The 19950-nt window shown below is 44.5% G+C and overlaps 1 long non-coding RNA gene across 1 annotated transcript; it reads left to right on the forward strand.

The window, feature by feature from the left end:
* Positions 1-11290: 11290 nt before the first annotated feature.
* On the forward strand, positions 11291-17505 carry LOC145506622 (uncharacterized). The gene is made up of 2 exons (XR_014054071.1): positions 11291-12909; positions 16956-17505. It is a non-coding gene; the product is annotated as an uncharacterized LOC145506622 (long non-coding RNA).
* Positions 17506-19950: the final 2445 nt, after the last annotated feature.

Here is a 19950-nt window from a genome sequence, read left to right on the forward strand (position 1 = left end):
ACCACAGTTCAAAAGCATCAATTCTTCGGCGCTCAGCTTTCTTCACCGTCCAACTCTCACATCCATACATGACCACTGGAAAAACCATAGCCTTGACTAGACGGACTTTTGTTGGCAAAGTAATGTCTCTGCTTTTAAATATGCTATCTAGGTTGGCCATAACCTTCCTTCCAAGGAGTAAGCGTCTTTTAATTTCATGGCTGCAGTCACCATCAGCAGTGATTCTAGAGCCCAAAAAAATAAAGTCTGACACTGTTTCCACTGTTTCCGCATCTATTTGCCATGAAGTGATGGGACCAGATGCCATGATCTTAGTTTTCTGAACGTTGAGCTTTAAGCCAACTTTCTCACTCTCCTCTTTCACCTTCATCAAGAGGCTCTTTAGTTCTTCTTCACTTTCTGCCATAAGGGTGGTGTCATCCGCATATCTGAGGTTATTGATATTTCTCCCGGCAATCTTGATTCCAGCTATTGTTTCTTCCAGCCCAGCGTTTCTCATGATGTACTCTGCATATAAGTTAAATAAGCAGGGTGACAATATACAGCCTTGACGTACTCCTTTTCCTATTTGGAACCAGTCTGTTGTTCCATGTCCAGTTCTAACTGTTGCTTCCTGACCTGCATACAGGTTTCTCAAGAGACAGGTCAGATGGTCTGGTATTCCCATCTCTTTCAGAATGTTCCACAGTTTATTGTGATCCACACAGTCAAAGGCTGCAGAAGATATTAAGAAGAGGTGGCAAGAATACACAGAAGAACTGTACAAAAAAGATCTTCATAACCCAGATAATCACGATGGTGTGATCACTCACCTAGAGCCAGACATCCTGGAATGTGAAGTCAAGTGGGCCTTAGAAAGCATCACTACAAACAAAGCTAGTGGTGGTGATGGAATTCCAGTTGAGCTATTTCAAATCGTCAAAGGTGATGCTGTGAAAGTGCTGCACTCGATATGCCAGCAAATTTGGAAAACTCAGCAGTGGCCACAGGACTGGCAGAGGTCAGTCTTCGTTCCAATCCCAAAGAAAGGCAATGCCAAAGAATGCTCAAACTACCTCACAATTGCACTCATGTCACATGCTAGTAAAGTAATGCTCAAAATTCTCCAAGCCAGGCTTCAGCAATACATGAACCGTGAACTTCCAGATGTTCAAGCTGGTTTTAGAAAAGGCAGAGGAACCAGAGATCAAATTGCCAATATAGTCCAATATAAAATAAAAAGTTAAGAAAAGAATGACATAACCCTTGAGAATATGACAGAAAATGGTTAGAACCAACTAGGTCCAAGATGGTGGAAGTTTCGACTTCAGTAGCCCTTGAGCCTCATTATACACTCATTGTAATACATTAACATATGCTTAATGACACACCTTCAAGTACCATGAGAGTTCTGAGGCCAACCATAAAAGGTCAAAAGGTCAACAGTGGCCCAATTCTTGGAAATCTCTGCTCCCTCCCTGAAATAGATGGAATAATCCTCCCACTCATTAGCTTAGGCAATTACCCAGCCCACGAAAATTAACCACCATCCATATATGGGGGCCTTTAGCCTTCTGAGATAGCCCACACTCTGTCTGTGAAGTGTGTTTCTCCCAAGGCTGTTCTCACATTTTGAAATGGACTGCATTGGGAGAAATTGGAATATATTGTTAGTCTGCTGCTGCTGCTGCTAAGTCGCTTCAGTCATGTCCGACTCTGTGAGACCTCATAGGCGGCAGCCCACCAGGCTCCCCTGTCCCTGGGATTCTCCAGGCAAGATCACTGGAGTGGGTTGCCATTTCCTTCTCCAATGCATGAAAGTGAAAATTGAAAATGAAGTCGCTCAGTCGTGTCCGACTCTTAGCGACCCCATGGACTGCAGCCTACTAGGCTTCTCCGTCCATGGGATTTTCCAGGCAAGAGTACTGGAGTGGGGTGCCATGGCCTTCTCCAGTTAGTCTCTCAGTCATGTTCAACTCTTTGTGACCCCATGGACTGTAGCCCGCCAGGATTCCTCTGTCTACGGAATTCTTCAGGCAAGGATACTGGAGTGGATTGCCATTTTCTTCTCCAGGGGATCTTCCTGACCCAGGGATCAAACCTGGGTCTCCCACATTGCAGGCAGATTCCTTACCATCTGAGCCACCAGGGAATGTGGTGGTACGTGATCTCAATTAAAAGACCATGGGTTTACGTCCCAGTCTGAGTTGCACAGTTTCACTACTACTTGCTTCTCTCCTCCTTTACCAGTACTCAGTAAACCAATTTGTTGCAGGAAGGGAGATCCCTTCCAGGGTCTAAGAGTGGGCTATTGTCTAACACTTGAAAATGAATTGTCCGAGGAGACACACATTCTGACAAAGCAAGAGACTTTATTGGGAAGGGGTGCCCGGCTGGGCAGAGAGCAGTAGGGTAAGGGAACCCAGTGGCACACACATGGCTCAACCAAGATGAATTCCAGCAAGGAGGATTCTGGGAGGTTGGTAAGACATATGGACTGATGTCTCCTCTCTCCTTTTGACCTTTGCAGAATTCTTCTGGTTGGTGGTAGCTTGTTAATTTTCCATTCCTTACCAGGACTTTCTGTTGTTAAGAGAATTCATGCAAGTTGGCTACTTTTGGGCCTGGCCAGGGCAGGCAGTATTGGTCAGTGTTTCTCCTATCAAATCCTGTATCTGAATTGCCCTTTCATTCTGAAGAGATCGTAAGACTATAAACAAAAGTCTGCCAAGTTTGACCTTATTTGACACCCCATATCTACTCTTAAAGGAAGGCTGCCAAATGGGCCCCTCATATGGTTAATGAGACTCTGATAAACTGCTATTAGTTATTCCCCTAAACAGCCAAGGCAAAATTAAAATTAATGGGAAACCTTAGAAATTCTGATGGATACTGGAGCTACACTCTACTTTAAACCCCTCTAGCTTCAGAGCCTCCAGAAGGGATCCTGAATGAAGTGGCAGAAGACACTGAAGGGTGAGAATTCTTACCGGAGTCAGGATCTTCCAGATCTCTATCCTATAAAGTTGGAACCAAAGAAGGGTTTACAACCCCTCATGGATAAATTCCTAAGGCATAGCCTCTTGGTGCCCTGCCAGTCCCCACGTGACACTCCTGTTCTTCTAGTTGTTAAGCCAAATGGGGAATATAACATGGTACAAGACCTTAGACCAGTTAACGATGCAGTGGTTCCTATACATCCCCTCGTGGCCAATCCTTATTACGTATTAACTGAAATCCCTGAGGACGCTAAATGGTTTACCATATACCATCTCAAGGATGCCTTCTTCTACATCCCACTTCATTCCTCATCACAATATCTGATTGCCTTCGAGTGGACTAATCCTGACTCAGGCTGAACACAGTAATATACCTGAACAGTATTGCCTCCAGGGTTTCAGGACAGTCCTCACCTGTTTCCCCAGGCCCTGGGAAAGGATCTAAGGGGAATACACCTAGAAGAAGGTGTTATTCTACAGTACATGGATGATATTTTAACAGGTTATCCCTCCATGGAGGCCTCAGATCAAAATACCATTGAAGTATTAATTTAATTAATTTCCTTTAGGCCTGGGGTTACAGAGTCTCTCAGAAAAGGGCACAAATCGCAAAGCAACAAGTTAAGTGTCTGGGATATATTAAAAACCCTGGATATAGACAGTTATCTCTAGATAAAAAAAGAAGCTATATTAGGCCTAAGCACTTCAAAGACTAAGGAAACATCTCCATACCTTTTGGGGCATGGCAGGATTTTGTACAGTTTGGATTCCAGGATTCAGGCTAACGGCTAAGCCCCTGTATGAAGCCACTAAAAGCCCAGATACAGAACCAACTGGAGGCCGCCTTACCAAGTACCAGGCTTTGCTCCTTGACTTCTCAGAGTTAATCCTCAAAACGTGCCATACTCTTAACCCTGCTACCTTAATGCCTGTTGAAAGCCCAGAGCTAACACATTCTTGCCTCCTAACCCTTGACAAGGTCTATGCCCACAGGTCTGACCTAACAGACACAGGCCATAGAAAATCCTAAAGAAGAAAGGTTTACTGATGGCAGAAGTTTTGTTAGAGATGGTCAGGAGAGCAGGGTATGCTATTGTGAGCACTCATAAGCAAAACCCTTGCTACCTAACACCTTGGCCCAAAAGGCTGAACGGACAGCTCTAACCCAAGCCTTAATCCTAGGGGAGGAAAGATTATAAATATATACCTAGTCTCAAAATATACCTTCCTTGTTTTACATGCCCACACAGCTATCTGGAAAGAGAAAGGACTTCTAAATGTAAGAAACTCCCCTGTAAAGTATGAGGCTGAGATTTTACATCCCATAGAAATGGTCCAGAAACCAAAACAGGTAGCAGTCATCCACTGCCATGAGCACCAAAAGGGAAATTCTCAAATTTCCCGAGGAAATGACAGAGCAGATCAGGAAGCAAAGCAAGCAGCCCTGATGCCCATAAATGAAATGGCTTTAATCTCATCCCTTACCCCTTCTAACGTAACCAGTTACTCAACTTCCAAAGAGAACTGGACACGAGATAGAGGGGGAACTAAGAGAACAGATGGTTGGTGGCACATAGATCAGAAATGGCTCATACTTCTCTCTGAACAATGGAAAACTATTAAAGGGCTACATGATTCTCTCCCTCTGGGGAGAGATGCAATGTCTATCATTGATTTCTGACTGTTTACAGGGAAAGGGCTCCTGGAGGAAATGAAAAGAGGTATTGAAGCCTGTGCCCTTTGAGTCACCCATAATCCTGGAGGCAACGTCAGGCCTCCCCCTTTTGTTAGCCCAGTCCAGCGTCATGGGACTTATCCAAGAGAGGACTGGCAAATAGATTTCACTCAGATGCCCTCTTTCCAGGGTTTCAAATACTTATTAGTCTCTATAGATAACTTTACTGGATGGATAGAAGTCTTCCCCACTAGAACCGAGAGGGCAACTGAAGTGACTGAGACAATCCTAAAGGAAGTTATTCTTAGATTTGGATTGCCCTATCACTTTCAGAGTGACAACGGACCTTTGTTTGTAGCAAAGGTTTAACATTCAGGCAGAAGGGCAGGGTCACCTGAGGTAGGCCATTATGTATGAATGATCTCCTGCGATCATTCACAAGAATGATCCCTCAGCCTGCAACAGCTTGAAGTGGGGCTTCCATTCCCAGCCAGAGATTGAGGCCAGGTTGCGGTGGTGAGAGCACCAGATCCTAGCCAGCCCTTCAGCTTTGCAGAAAAGAATTCCCACAAAGATGGAAAGTAGCGAAACAAGTAAAGTATTTATTAAGAGGGAAAAAATAAGGACAGTATATGTGGATAGATACATGGGCAGGCTCAGAAGGAGAGTCCCTGAGTTTCACTCATAGTGGTTTGAATTACTTTTATTGGGCATTTCTTCTGGGTTTCCTTTGGCCAATCATTTGGTTGGCCTGGTTCACAGTCCACATTTGGTATATCTCAGGATCCTCCTATGTGTGTGCATGCATCTTTAAACCTAGATGGGTTTTACTGAAAAGGCATATGGAAAGCCTGGAATTAATTAGCATCACTCCCCTTTGACCTCCCAGGAGCTTTTCTGCACATGTGTGGTTGAGGGGATCTCCTGACTTCTGGAGCGAGAAATATTTTAAACCAAAATGTCTTTGTTTAAGACCTTGTCCATCTGTGGATGACTATGGGGAGGAAGAAATTAATACATCCCTTCCCTGAGGCTGGCTATTCCAGGAGATATTTGCAAGATTGAAAGTGAAAGTGTAGTCACTCAGTCATGTCCATTGAAAATGAAAGTGAAGTTGCTCAGTCATGTCCGACTCTGCAACTCCATGGACTGTAACCTACCAGGCTCCTCCATCCATGGAATTTTCCAGGTAAGAGTACTGAAGTAGGTTGCCATTTTCTTCTCCAGGGGATCTTCCCGACACAGGGATCAAACCCTGGTCTCCCGCATAGCAGGCAGATGCTTTACCTTCTGAGCCACCAGGGAAGCCCCTTTGCAAGATTAACTGCCTTTTAAGTACTTCCTCACCTCCCCACTTCTCTGTTCTATAAAAGAATCTGACATCCAGACTCCTCCATAAGGTGGCTATTTTGAGACATTAGTCTGTCATCTTAGTCAGCTTTCCAAATAATGTTGCATTTCTTGCCTTAACACCTTGTCTCTCCAATTTATTGGCCTGTCTTGCGGTGCGCTGACTGAGCTTGGACTTGGTAACACTTCGTTTTAGAGATTCTGGTAGATTTAAATAACTAATCGATTGATCTACATGGTTTTTGTTTTTTCTCATCCTGCTGTTTAAATCCCTTCTCTTATATAGTAAATTCATAAATAAAAAATGAGGCCCCAAACCCCTAGGCATTCACTCTCAACCCCAATAAAAGTGTTAGGGGAAGCACACTGACTGAAACCACCCACCCTGGCCAGGCACCATAGTAACTATTTGCGTGAGTTATTTTATGACAGGAGGTCCTAGTAAGGAAATGGAACTAATAAGCCACCACCAACTGGAAGAGTTCAGGACAGGTCAAAAGGAGACACCACATGTCTGACCACCTCCCGGAATCCTTATCACTGGCATCCATCTTGGCTGAGCAAGGCATGCACCACCAAGGACAACCAGGAAACTAATCCCATTATCATAAAACCCGAGACTTTGAGCCATGTGGCAGAGCATTTCTCCTGGGTTCCCTTACCCTGATGCTCTCTTCCCAGGCGCTCTTTCCAATAAAGTCTCTTGCTTTGTTAGCTTGTGTGTCTCCTCAGATAATTCATTTCTGAGTGTTAGACAAGAGCCCAATTTTGGGCTCTAGAAGGAGTTTCCCTTTCAGTGACAAAAGCAGAACTCCAGGCCTGTATGTGTCTCCCCATGACCTTGTTGTGTGGCCCCAGGTGTGCTGGGTAATTGCTAGGTCTTGTAAATAGTAAGCCTCTATTTTTTCAGTTTGCAGATAGTTATTGCTAAAGGGCATCTTGCAATTATAAGAACTAAAAAAGCTGGTCCACCACATAACACATAAGTTGTTGGTAGGCTGAGACTAGCACAAAACAAGGTTGCACCCCATTTATAGCTGAGGTCCTACTGTTGCCAGCTCTCAGGGGAATTAGCTAAGTATCTTGGCGACTTTTGTAAGTGGCTCTGGATCTTGGGAGAACTATTATGTTTTGCATCCTGTTTTTTAAGGCATTCTCCCCTAAGCTAAATGACACTATATACCCAGAGAGAAGAAAAACATTCTGAGGAGAAACAGCTATGTTCTATGTATAGAATATAGGATTTTTTTTTTTCAAGTTGAGCAATTCCATCTTTTATTTATTTGTTTTTATTGAAGTATAGTAGATTTACAGGTTTCTTTTCATTTCTATCTTAATTGAAGATTTTCTCCTGATTAAAAAAAAGAAAATTGAAGATAATATAGTTGCATGGGTGGGTCAGTCAGCCCTTTGAAGTATTCAGGTTGCAATGCATTTCTTTAAGAAATTAAAAACAACTGTTCTTATAAGAACTGAATGCAGCTTAAGAAACAATTTCCCTTCATCTCAAAAGCTTGTAGGTCTTGTAGAATTCTGGATTTAGAAAATAAAATTCCTCCTTGGAGGAGCTTGCTTTCGTTCTGTGGTCTTTAAGATGTAAATGTATATATACCCAGTCTTCTCCAGGAACTCTTATCTAGCCCATATCTTTGAAATGCAAATCTCAGTGAGGTAACTTTTATTAGAAAAAAGGAAAAGACACTTGGAAACTAGGTAGATGAAAAATCTTTAGAGTTATCACAAATATTATTAAAAAGCTATGTCATCTGAGAAGGTAACTTTAACTTATTCCATCTACCAGAAACATAATTGGGTCCAATTGTCTTTTTTTTTTTAAGTAAACTAAAAAAGTGAGTTTTTATCAACTAAAAGTGAGTTTTGCCTTATCATAACCGAGCAGGACCCTATGCGGCATTCCTGGGACAGGCCTTCCCCCATATCCTCTGCTTTAGCTCCTCTCTGAAGTACTTAGATAACAGTATTTGATATACATTTCCTGAGTTGTTTAGTTAGGGGAACCACTGACCAAAACTGCCTGCCCTGGCCAGGCACGATAGTAGCCACTGTTGAAGTGAAAAGGGAAAAAAAAAAAAGGAGTGAGTTTTTAAATTTTCCTTGCCTGAGAACAAAGAAGATAAAAGAGTGAGCAGGCCTGACATTCCTAGTTTTTTATTTTTTCTTTTTACTTTAACTGCTCCTAACTCTGAATGTCTATAACTAATAAGTTTGCTTTTCTCCCTCCTAACTCTGCAAGAGCTACACTTCACCCCTATTTTCCTTTGACTCTATCCTAAATACATCCTGTATCTGGTGTTTACCCTTACAACACCCTTTCCCTTGTAGTTACATATCAGAAAGAAGGCCTCATAACCACCAAACTGCCAGACTCAATTACTGGATTGCTGACGCCAGCCTATGATTGTCTTTGAAACAATGCAAAAATAGAAATCAAGATCCTAACCCCTTTGTTCCTGATTCAGTTCAGTTCAATTCAGTTGCTCAGTCGTGTCTGACTCTTTGTGACCCCATGAACCGCAGCACGCCAGGCCTCCCTGTCCATCACCAACTCCCGGAGTCCACCCAAACCCATGTCCATTGAGTCAGTGATGCCATCCAGCCATCTCATCCTCTGTCTTCCCCTTCTCCTCCTGCCCCCAATCCTTCCCAGCATTAGGGTCTTTTCAAATGAGTCAGCTCTTCGCATCAGGTGGCCAAAGTATTGGAGTTTCAGCTTCAACATCAGTGCTTCCAATGAACACCCAGGGCTGATCTCCTTTAGGATGGACTGGTTGGATCTCCTTGCAGATCTCCTTGTTCCTCATTGCTGCTGCTGCTGCTAAGTCACTTCAGTCATGTCCGACTCTGTGCGACCCCATAGACGGCAGCCCACCAGGCTCCCCCGTCCCTGGGATTCTCCAGGCAAGAACACTGGAGTGGGCTGCCATTTCCTTCTCCAATGCACGAAAGTGAAAATGAAGTCGCTCAGTCGTGTCCGACTCTTAGCGACCCCATGGACTGCAGCCTACCAGGCTCCTCTGGCCATGGGATTTTCCAGGCAAGAGAACTAGAGTGGGTTGCCATTGCCTTACTGACTCCTAAATGCAAGCCCCCATCTTATATAAGCTCCCTAGACTCCTCATGGAGGGGTGGGCACAGTTCTTGAGGCATGAGTCTACTATGAAATAAAGCCCCCTTCTATTTCCTCCAAACTCTGTATCTGTATTTTTTATTCGGCTTTAGTGGGCAGAGATAAGCCTAGATTTTGGCACGCAACACCACCTTCATGAATAATCTTACAACAGGAACTCAGAACTAACAAGCCACCAGCAACTGGAAGAATTCGGGAAAGGTCAAAAGGAGAGAGGATACTCCGGTCCGACCAACCTTCTAAAATCCTTCTCTCTGAAACTGTTGCAGGAAGGGGAACCTGCTCCAGAGCCACAAGAGTGGGCTTTTGTCTAACACTTGGAAAAGATTTGTCCAAGGAGACACATGCTGACAAAGCAAGAGACTTTATCGGGCAAGGGCACCCAGGCGGAGAGCAGTAGGGTAAGGGAACCCAGGAGAACTGCTTTGCCACGTGACTCGCAGTCTCAGGTTGTTTCTGGGTTGTCTTTAGCCAATCATTCTGACTCAGAGTTCTTCCTGGTGGCGCACACATCACTCAACCAAGATGGATGTCAGCGAGAAGGATTCTGGGAGGTGGTTGGACACGTGGTGTCTCCTTTTGACCTTTCCTGAACTCTTCTGGTTGGTGGTGGCTTACTAGTTCTGTGTTCCTGACCAGGACCTCCTCTGGTAAAACAGCTCATGCGAATGGTTACTATGGTGCCTGGCCAGGATGGGCAGTTTCAGTTAGTATACTTCCCCTAACAACACCCCCCTGGAGACTTCATACTCAAGATATTTCTTGGTCTCTTTCTTCTATAACTTCTTCCTTCTGTGCATGGGTATAGTCCTCCCTAGCAGAGCAGAAGTCTTTCTCTACCTGATCTAAGTTGAGGTGTTCTGTATCTGAAACCAGCTTTCACCCTTGTAGTAACATCAATTTGGCTTGGAACTGCTGGAGCCTGATGGAGATAAACTTTGCAAGGAGTTGGAGTATACAGGGGCCAAATAGGAGGCCTAATAAGATAATTATCACTGGACCCAGAAATGGCTGGAGCCAAGAAGGGAAAGGAGAACTCCAAACACCTCTTGAACTCAAATGCCAGATCTTTGTGGCCTGTTTCAAAAGTCCTTTGATATCTTCTTGGAGCTGCCCAGACTGGTTATAATAAAAACAGCATTCTTCCATTAGATGGAGGCAAGTGCCCCCTGCCCTGCAGTCAGTAATTCTAGGGTCTGACAATGTTGTAGGACCATTGTCGCTGACATTGGGCATGGCATTTCATGCAAAGATGGGCACAATAAAAGACAGAAATAGTATGGACCTAACAGAAGCAGAAAATACTAAGAAGAGGTGGCAAGAATACACAGAAGAACTACACAAAAAAGATCAGCATGACCCAGATTACCACCTAGAACCAGACATCCTGGAATGTGAGTCAAGTGGACCTTAGGAAGCATCACTAAATACAAAGCTAGTGGAGGTGATGGCATTCCAGTTGAGCTATTTCAAGTCCTAAAAGATGATGCTGTGAAAGTACTGCACTCAATATGCCAGCAAATTTGGAAAACTCAGCAGTGGCCACAGGACTGGAAAAGGTCAGTTTTCATTCCAATCTCAAAGAAAGGCAATGGCAAACAATGTTCAAGCTACCGCACAGTTGCACTCATCTCACACGCTAGCAAAGTAATGCTCAAAATTCTCCAAGCCAGGCTTCAACAGTACGTGAACCATGAACTTAAAGATGCTCAAGCTGGATTTAGAAAAGACAGAGGAACCAGAGATCAAATTGCCAACATCCGCTGGATCTTCAAAAAAGCAAGAGAATTCCGGGAAAACATCTACTTCTGCTTTATTAACTACGCCAAAGCCTTTGACTGTGTGGATCACAATAAACTGTGGAAACTTCTTCAAGAGATGGGAATACCAGACCACCTTATCTGCCTCCTGAGAAATCTGTATGCAGGTCAAGAAGCAACAGTTAGAACTGGACATGGAACAACAGACTGGTTCCAAATCAGGAAAGGAATATGTCAAGGCTGTATATTGTCACCCTGCTTATTTAACTTATATGCAGAGTACATCACACAAAATGCCAGACGGGATGAAGCACAAGCTGGAATCAAGATTACAGGGAGAAATATCAATAACCTCAGATATGCAGATGACAACACCCTTATGGCAGAAAGTGAAGAGGAACTAAACAGCCTTTTGATGAAAGTGAAAAAGGAGAATGAAAAAGTTGGCTTAAAATGCAATGTTCAGAAAACTAAGATCATGGCATCTAGTCCCATCACTTCATGGCAAATAGATGGGCAAACACTGGAAATGGTGACAGACTTTAGTTTTTTGGGCTCCAAAATCACTGTAGATGGTGATTGCAGCCATGAAATTAAAAGATGCTTGCTGCTTGGAAGAAAAGCTATGACCAACCTAGACAGCATATTAAAAAATAAAGACATTACTTTGCCAACAAAGATCTGTCTAGTCAAAGCTATGATTTTTCCAGTAGTCATCTATGGATGTGAGAGTTGGACTACAAAGAAAGCTGAGCACTGAAGAATTGATGCTTTTGAACTGTGGTGTTGAAAAAGACTCTTGAGAGTCCCTTGGACTGCAAAGAGATCAAGCCAGTCAATCCTAAAGGAAATCAGTCCTGAATATTCATTGGAAGGACTGATGCTGAAGCTGAACCTCCATTACCTTGGCCACCTGATGCAAAGAACTGATTCATTAGAAAAGACCCTGATGCTGGGAAAGATTGAGGGCAGGAGGAGAAGGGGACGACAGAGGATGAGATAGTTATATGGCATCATGAACTTGATGGACATGAGTTTGAGCAAGCTCCTGGAGTCGGTGATAGACAGGGAAGCCTCATGTGCTGCAGTCCATGGGGTCGCAGAGTCAGACACGACTGAGTGACTGAACTGAACTGAACTAAGAACAAATTGATAAGAGGCAACAGACCAGATGTTCCATAAAAGTGGAGTGGATATTTGATCCAGGGGTATATTTGTAACTTTGGGAGAAGGGTGGTAAGGGCCCAAATATTATCCCTGGATGCCCAATTGCCCTTGAAGGGATGCCACCAACAGATAAACCTCTAGTAGGCATTGAGTGCCTGTCACCCAATGAGGTGAACTAAAAGCAGCACAGCAAAAAGTAATTGCTATGCCCGGGTATCAGCAATAACTCAGGAACCCAACAAGAACCCCATTGTCTTTCTGGAAAGGCCAAAAAAGGCCCTCCAAAAGTTTACCAATCTGAACTTAGACTCTTACAAGGGACAGGTGATTTTAAAGGACAAATCCTGTCCCAATGTGCATCAGACATCAGGATAAAGTTACAACAGCTACAGCAGCAGGACCCTGCTGCATATTTAGATGAGATGGTCCAGACAGTCACCAATACCTTTTATAACAGAGAACAGGAGAGGGAGGCCAAGGCCCATGAAAAGGATAAAAGGAAAGAGACAAGCCATGCCCAAATGCTGGCCGTCCTCCAGGGAAGCCCTATGGCAAACCCCAAGTCCTTGAAGGACAAGGCATGAGGCAAATGCCTAATCTGTAGACAGGCAGGACATTGGGCCAAAGAGTGTCCAAACCATGACAAGTGTCCTAAAATGGCTTGCTACAAATGCCATCAATTGGGACATTGGGTGGCACTCTGCCCTTGGAACCCAAGAGCCTCAAGGTCAAGCACCAAGCCTTCCTTGATGATGGTTCAACAGGACTGAAGCAGCCCGCTCCAGCCAGCCCACCTGTTGCTGGAGGCAAGGGTGCAACTCGATGTGGCAGGTAGGTCCGAGGGTTTCTTAGTTGACACAGAGGCTACCTACTCTGTCCTGACCTCCTACTCCAGAGCCTTCTCCTCCCAAACCTGTACCATTTTAGGTGCTACAGGAAAAAAAATTGCAAAAATACTCACCCGAGCACTTCTTTGTTGCTTGGATGGGCAAATATTTTTCCACCAGTTTCTGGTGGTCCCTGAGTAAAAGAGATATACTCAGTAAACTTGGGACCACCCTTGTGATGGGAAGCTTTTCAGTCCCTAGGGCCCTACAGCTTCTGGTTACTACTAAGAAACCCATTACACCCTCTCCAATAGGAAAGGGCCAAAAACTATGGGAGGACAAGATTAACCCCCAGGTGTGGGACCAGAAGACTCCTGGATGACCCCACCAAGCTGAACCAGCTGTCATTGTCCTCTGAGATACTACTCAGTTTCCAAACCGGAAACAATACACCCTCAGAAGAGAAGCTCAGGAAGGACTACAGCCTCTAATAAAAAAAATTCCTTGCCTGTGGGCTATTGGTCCCCACCAATGCACAGTGTAACACCCCAATCCTCCCTGTAAAGAAAAAGGATGAGACCTGGTGAATGGTTCAAGAACTCCAGATCATAAATGAAGCTGTAGTCCCCCTCCATCCCACAGTACCCAATCCCTATGCAATCTTGGGAGAAATCCCACCCAGTGCCAAGTGGTTTACAGTCTTGGATCTCAAAGATGCATTCTTTTGCATCAGTTCAGTTCAGTCGCTCAGTCGTGTCCGACTCTTTGCAACTCGATGAATTGCAGCACGCCAGGCCTCCCTGTCCATCACCAACTCCTGGAGTTTACCCAAACCCATGTCCATCGAGTCAGTGATGCCATCCAACCATCTCATCCTCTGTCGTCCCCTTCTCTTCCTACCCCCAATCCTACCCAGCATTAGGGTCTTTTCCAATGAGTCAACTCTTCGCATGAGGTGGCCAAAGTATTGGAGTTTCAGCTTCAACATCAGTCCTTCCAATGAACACCCAGGATTGATCTCCTTTAGGATGGAGTGATTGGATCTCCTTGCAGTCCAAGGGACTCTCAAGAGTCTTCTCCAACAGCACAGTTCAAAAGCATCAATTCTGCGGCGCTCAGCTTTCTTCACCGTCCAACTCGCACATCCATACATGACCACTGGAAAAACCATAGCCTTGACTAGACAGACTTTTGTTGGCAAAGTAATGTCTCTGCTTTTAAATATGCTATCTAGGTTGGCCATAACCTTCCTTCCAAGGAGTAAGCATCTTTTAATTTCATGGCTGCAATCACCATCAGCAGTGATTTTGGAGCTCAAAAAAATAAAGTCTGACACTGTTTCCACTGTTTCTCCATCTATTTCCCATGAAGTGATTCTTTTGCATACCACTGGCTAAAGAATCCCAATATCTTTTTGCCTTCGAGTGGGAGGCTCCAGGAGAAAAACACCAACAGAAAACTTGGACAGTATTACCTCAGGGGTTCAGAGATAGCCCCCACGTGTTTGGGCAGGCTCTTAGTCCAGATCTCCTAGAGCTGGACCTGGGACCTAATAGGAAAATATTACAATACGTAGATTACCTACTAATCTGCTCTCCAGATGAGAAAAATGCCCAACAACATGCAATTCAGGTTCTAAACTTTTTGGCAGAAAGGGGATATAAAGTCTCCCATGCTAAGGCACAAATGGTCAAGACAAAAGTCACTTTCCTGGGAGTTCAGATTACACAGGGGTCCAGGAGGCTGTCCTTTGATCGAGTACAAGGAATCCTCCAGTTGCCCTCCCCCATGACTCGAAAACAACTGTGAGCTTTCCTGGGGCTAACTGGGTATTGTAGAATCTATACCCAACTATGGTCTAATTGCCCAGCCCCTGAAGCTTGAAGGGATGGGATGATGTGGGATGCCTCAAAAGAACACAGAGCCTACACTAAAACAAGCCATAACTCAAGCACCTGCCTTGAGGTTTCCAGACTCAGAGAAAGCATTCCAACTTTATGGAAAAAGCCAGATATGCAGTAGTCTCCAATTTTGAGACCATAGAAGCTAAACCTTTTCCACCAGGTACTTCAGCTCAATTAGCTGAGCTCATAGCCCTGACTCGAGCATTAGAGCTGGTAAAAGGAAAAAGAATAGCCATTTGCACTGACTCCAAATATGCCTTTCTGGTGCTACATGCACGTGCTGCTATTTGGAAAGAAAGAGGCCACTTGACCACCCAAGGGTCCCTAATAAAAGGTGGTGATCAAATCCTTAGGCTCTTGGAGGCAGTCTATTTGTCCACTGAGGTTTCAGTCTCCCACTGTAAAGGACACCAGAAAGGGAGCATGGAAGTGGCACGAGGGAATCAAGCAGCCAATCAGGCAGCTAAGAGAGCAGCAATACAAAATAGTGACATAATAGAGGTTGCCACCTTAGTTCCACAGACTAATTTGCCAGAAATTCCTTCATATGCTGAAAGTGAGACTCTTAAAGCTAAAAGTGAGGGCTTTCAAGAAGATCATATGGGGTGGTTCCAAAAGGAGGGACTCCTATTTCTGCCTGGGAACCTCCAGTGGAAGTTGGTTAACTCCTTACATGCCACCACTCATTTAGGGGAGAAGGCCCTCCAAAGATTACTAGAAAGTTCCTTCAGAGGAACAGGTCTCCAAACTACTATAAGGCAAGTGGTCTCCTCTTGTCCCACTTGCCAATTAAACATCCCCCCAGGAGCTCAAAGACCCCAGCTGGCCCAGCCCATCCAACGATGTGGGACCTACCCAGGAGAGAACTGGCAGATGGACTTCACCCAGATGCCGGTTTCTCAAGGGTATAAATACATATTAGTCATGATAGATACATTCACAGGATGAATTGAAGGCTTTCCCACCCAAGCTGAGAAGGCTGAGGAGGTGGTAAAAAAAAAAAAAAAACAACTGCTCCATGAAATCATTCCGAGATTTGGTCTGCCTAGATCACTACCAAGTGACAATGGGATATCATTTACTTCTAAGGTCATCCAAGGGGTCTCTAAAGCATTGGGCATTACTTATTATCTCCATTGTGCCTGGAGGGCTCAGTCTTCAAGAAAAGTAGAAAAAGCCAACCAATTCTCAAAATCAGTGATAAAAAAGATAACCCAGGAGACCTCTCTGGGATGGAAGGAGACTTTACCAATAGCTCTCCTCCACACCCATATTGCTCCTAAGGAATAGGTTGGTCTTACTCTTTATGAGATGTTATATGGGAGACCTTTTGTTTATGTCAATGACCTCTTCCTAGATCCAGAGGCTCAGACTCTCCAGTCTTATACCATGGCCATTGGGCAATTCCAACAAGACATATGCTTGTAGGGTATCAACCAGGACCCCAAAGATTCTAAAGAGCCACCACTATATGCTCCAGGGAGTCAAGTCCTAATTAAAGTCTGGAAAGATGAGTCCCCAAAGGCTCAACTCCAGCCCACATGAAAGGGCCCCTACCCTGTAATACTTTATACCCCAACATCAGTCAAGGTTCCAGGACATGACTCCTGGATTATTACTCATGAGTCAAGCCATGAAAGAAAACAGAAGAGAACATTCAATACACCTGTGAGCCCCTGGGAGATCTTAGATACCTACTCAGAACTACAAATGAGTGTCATTCTAATGAACACCCCCAAAATTAAGTTTCTGGGGATAAGATTTCTCAGGACAGCTCTAAAGAGCCAACACAGCTTGGCAGGTGTTGCACTCCAAAACAGACAGGAGATAGATCTCCTGACCCCTGAACAAGGAGGGACTTGAGCCATCTTGAATGAGACGTGTTGTTTCTGGGTAAATACCTCCAGCTACGTTAAAGAAAGTTTCACAGTCTTCAAGAAAAACATTCCAGATCCTACAGGACCTCAAAGAATGAGATGGAGAGTTCTTGGGATGGCTACAGTCTCTCTTTGGGGGATCCTTCTCCTGGCGAGGGGGAATTTGGAGTTGGCTAATGCCCCTACTAATCCCTGTTATCACCACATTGATGATGCTTATGATTGCTCCATGTATTATCAATTGTCTAACCCATTTTTTCTCTGCCCAGGTCAACAAGCTACAACATGCAGTGCCAGTTCAACAAGGACGTATAAAACTACAGCCAACCATGGAAAATAACACTCACCCTTAGATGGACACCGCTATAAGGATTCTGAGGTTTGAGACTAGTAAGAGGGGAAGGCCCAATGCCCCTCACCATCCCAGTTCAGCAGAAAGTAGCCAGAGAGACCTTGACACCCCTATTCCCAAAAAATTGGGCATCCCATCTCTTGAGGGGGGAATGTTAGGTAGGTAGAATAGGAACAAGGAGTCAGAATGGCAGTGGCTAAAAGACAAAGAGAAAAGCCCACAAAAATAGAACAAAGGAAGGTCTGAGGACCTGAGTGAGAACCTCAGGTAAAACGAACAGCCCTCCTGGCTAACCCAATTTACATAGGGCAGGCTCAAGGGGAGGAGAAAAATCATACAAAAAGAGGAGCCAAATTTCAGCGGGGGGTTTAAACCTCTTCTCTTGGCATCTTTTGGGTTGGCCCGCCTTCACACCTCAAAGATGTATTTTCCTTTGCTTGCCAAATAAAACTGAGCTGTAACACGGAGCTGTTACACTGGTCTGTCCTTCACTTGAAATTTTTGCTGTGGCGAGACAGAACCAGGGAAGTTACACACTCCCCCAGCATAATGTCATTAATAACTTCTATGACACTGCCCTGTTACCTCACTATCAGCCAGTCAGAGAACTGTGCCTAAGATGATCACAGATGCTTGCAACCCTCCTCCTTCACCTGACTTTTAAAAATGCTTAGCTGAAAGCCTTCAGAGAGTTGGGGGTTTTTTAGAGCTCATGCCACCTACCTCCTTGCCTGGCCCTGCAATAAACCTTTCTTTGCTTCAAACTCTGACATTTCAGTTTGGCCTCACTGTGTCAGACTCACAAACTTGGGCTATCATTATCATAATAGTCTTGTGACTAAAATCTTTCAACAGAAGCATAAGATCTCTGGGTCTCTACATGTGTTTGTGTATGTCTATGAGTATGTTTCATAAATGTGTAATTTTTTAACACCTCTGGATGATATTGCCAAAATTAATTGGTGAGGAGCTCTAATTGGCTTAAAGAAAATTAAGCATTTATATAAATCAAGTATACTCTCAGAAATATGGAATATGTTTTTCAATTTCACATAATTTAGGATAAAGTTTGCTGAATAAAAGCTAGTTTAAGCTTGTCGGTGTTGTTAGGGGAACCACTGATTGAAACCGCCTACCCTGGCCAGGCACGATAGTAACCACTTGAATGAGTTACCTTACAACCAGAGGTCCTGGTAAGGAATACAGAACTAACAAGCTACCAACAACCAGAAGAATTCAGGAAAGGCCAAAAAGAGAAAGGAGACTGCAGGCCATGTGTCCTACTGATCTTAGGTGATCTCCACCTGCAGTGGCTTGAAGCAGGATTTTGGTCCCCTAGCCAACGATTGAGGTCAGGACAAGGCAGTGAGAGTGCTGAACCCTAGCCATTAGACCACGAGGGCCAGTAGCCAATGTCACCTGCGACAAGGCTCCGGCCCGTTGGCTTTGTAGAAATGAATTCCCACAAAGAGAAAGTGATGAAACAAGTGAAGTGTTTATTAGGAGGAAAAAGGGTACATGTGAATTGACTCACACAGGCAGGCACCCTCGTGGTAGTTGAATTACTTCTACGAGGTATTTATTTTGGATTTCCTCTGGTTAATCATCTTGCTTAGCCTAGTTCTAAGTGTGTACTTGGTTTATCTCAGGGTCCTCCCCCATGTGTGACTTCCCCTTCTTTTGGCCAGAGGAACCTTTCTGTACACATGTAGTCAGGAAGATCTCTTGACCTCAAGTATGAGAAATATGTGGGCTTGGGACTTCCCTGGTGATCCAGTGGCTAAAACTCTTCACTCCCAGTGAATGCCGGGGGCCTGGGTTCAATCTGTGGTCAGGGAACTAGATCCTCCCTGCTGCAAGTAAGAGTTCTTATGCCACAACTTAAGATCCCATGTGCTGCAACTAAGACCTGGCACAGCCAAAATAAATAGTTTTAAAAAGAAAGAAATATGGGGTCTCTTATTTGGGCAGGACTCAGCTCCCCTCTCCCTTTCTGCTATTAATATTATCTTCATCTTGGAGTCCTTGTCTACAGGGGACAAACTCCAGCTGCTCAGCCTGGAGCTCATCAAACTCTTGCCTCACTACCACCCTCCCAGAACCTTCTTGCTGGAATTCATCTTGGCTGAGTAATGCATGCACCACCAGGAAGGACCCTGAGTCAGAAAGATTGGCCAGAGACAACCTGGAAGCTAATGCCATCACCATAAATCCTGAGTCTATGAGCCATAGGGCAGAGCAGTTCTCCTGGATTCCCTTACGCTGCTGCTCTCTGCCCAGGCACCCCTTTTCAATAAAGTCTCTTGCTTTGTCAGCACATGTGTCTCCTCAGACAACTCACTTCTGAGTGTTAGATAAGAGCCCACTCTCTGTCCTTGAAGGGGTCCCCCTTCCTGAAACTAAGAGTCGTGTCCAACTCTTGAGACCCCACGGACTGTAGCCTGCCAGGCTCCCCTGTCCATGGGATTCTCTAGGCAAGAATACTGGAGTGAGTTGCCATTTTCTTCTCCAGGGGATTTTCCCGACTTGGGAATTGAACCCAGGTGTCCTCCATTGCAGGCAGATTCTTTATGGACTGAGCTATGTAGGAAGCCCCTTCCTGAAACCGTTTGATTAAAACAGGCATGTTTTTAGAAATATCAGCATTAAATATAATACTTTTGTAACTGAGAAAGATGCTATGGGGCCTTCTTGGTGCAGAGCCTTCCCCCATATCCTCTGCTTTTATCTTCTTCCTGAAGTACCTAGATAATATTATCTGAGCACATTTCCTGGATTGTTTTATAGATGCTAAATCCACCACCAAATGGAAGAAATTAACTACTTGATCATAAGTAGTAGCTTTCAGACCAGTTGGTGTCTGAATAATGTTGATGTTAACTCCTACAGCACTGCTCTGTTACCTCACCATC

Source organism: Giraffa tippelskirchi, chromosome 5, assembly GCF_054371585.1.
Source record: "Giraffa tippelskirchi isolate mGirTip1 chromosome 5, T2T-mGirTip1v1.2.pri, whole genome shotgun sequence".
In the NCBI taxonomy this organism is placed as follows: Eukaryota; Metazoa; Chordata; class Mammalia; order Artiodactyla; family Giraffidae; genus Giraffa; species Giraffa tippelskirchi.